Source organism: Sinocyclocheilus anshuiensis, unplaced genomic scaffold (genome assembly GCF_001515605.1).
Source record: "Sinocyclocheilus anshuiensis isolate Anshui unplaced genomic scaffold, SAMN03320099.WGS_v1.1 scaffold23, whole genome shotgun sequence".
Taxonomy (NCBI): domain Eukaryota; kingdom Metazoa; phylum Chordata; class Actinopteri; order Cypriniformes; family Cyprinidae; genus Sinocyclocheilus; species Sinocyclocheilus anshuiensis.
In genome coordinates, this window is record NW_015552545.1 from 357,862 (window position 1) to 359,697 (window position 1,836).

Here is a 1,836-nt window from a genome sequence, read left to right on the forward strand (position 1 = left end):
CTAATGGTCAATTTTTATAATTAGCTTTTATAATTACCATTATTAATTGTATCCATGCTGTTTTAATGTCAAATACTTAAATTAACCAGAATATTTTAAACTGTTACCAATAACAACAAACTATTTAAAACTATATAAATTATACATTTAAAAAAACTAACTCATTACAGGGTAGGGCTGCAATATTATGACAAAAATTACTATTGTCGATTATTTAAGCTGCAAAATGGATCCCTTACTTACATCTTTTCTGCACTCCGTTGTTTATAAGAGAATTTATGAGTGCACATGATCGCATGCACAAAACTCCAGTGTTTTCAGCGCCGATAATCGAAATGCTTCTGATTGGCCAATGCATTCAAAAGCTCAACAGAAACATGTATGATTGGTTATAATGCTCAATGCTGCACAAAAACACTGCATAAAATGCAATCTGATGCAATATGCATAGCCCTAAATGCAATTTTGCAAACTGATACTTTTCATATTTCATTTTAATCGCAACAGCCGTAATAGATTTAATTTGTGTAGGAGCAATTTTTGCCCCTTTATCTTGAATTTGTGGGGGGTTTTTGTTCATTTTGGTGCCATTTTTGCCACAAGCCCCCATTCATTTCCGACCCTGCCTCATAGCTGCCTGGTTTGGTTCATGGCTTGTAACTCGTAATTAAAAATCCCTATGGGAAAAATACTTGCGTAACCAGGGCTACAGAAAAAGTGGGTGGCCTCTGTTTAACTTTATAGAAGGGAGTATTTCAGGGTTTGAAAATGGAAAAATTCAAGCAAAATAAAGTACTGAAGAGTGGTTGAGCTTGTGTGTTTAGCTTGAAGTAGGCCGAACATGTCCTGACAATGCTAGAAAGGTGTCACCTCTTCAGGACAGGATAAGCCAACGACAGGTGCTTGTAAACACGCCAGCATGGGCTTTAATCAATCCCAGCTCTGAGAAGCGGTGGACAGGAAGTAACAGGAGAAAGATCTGACCTCTGATAGAGTCATATAAAGCTCAGCACTACATCATCTGCTTCTAATACCCATAATGTAATTTCAAAGACTGGGCCCAAGGGACTGCGGCATCCTTTCAATGAGGAGAACATTTATACATACCCCTGACAGATGAGCTTCAGTCAAGTCAACCTTGACCTCTGCTAGAATCTTCAAGCCTAAGAATTGTTTACAAATCCGATCTAAACTGAGAGCAAGCGACATGATGCCAGTGAAACTACACTGCTCCCATTATAATTGCAAAAGTGACGTCACATGCCTGCAGTGGACACCGATTTGTGGAGCGTGACTGGAGCGATTTAGTTTTGTAGCATCACTCTCTGCGCCATTTGCTCTCAATGTGGACACAGTGTAAAAAATAATGTTGTTGGATTCAGACTAATAATGGAGAACCAAGCATGTGGTCTCTGAACACAATCTAAGTTTTGTATAGAGCTGCTTAGTGCTCAGTGTGTGACAAGCACACAGAACTGATGGAGTGGCTGAGAGTGGGGTTGTCATGACATCAAAACTTCAGTAGCCAATACCAGCAAAATTTCAATTCCCAATTTTGATACCACTCCTATATTTAAACAAACCAAAAGTGGCACCAAGTGTTCAAAACTATATACACACACACACACACACACGCGTATGTATGTATATATATATGTATATATATATGTATGTATGTATATATATATATATATATATATATTAATTCTGCATTTACACTGGAAAGCCTAATACACAGATCTGATATTATGACATGTATCCAATTTTTGTCCCACCAACAATTACATAAGATTTTCCATTGACAGCCCTTTGTATTACCAATACTGCAGAAACACC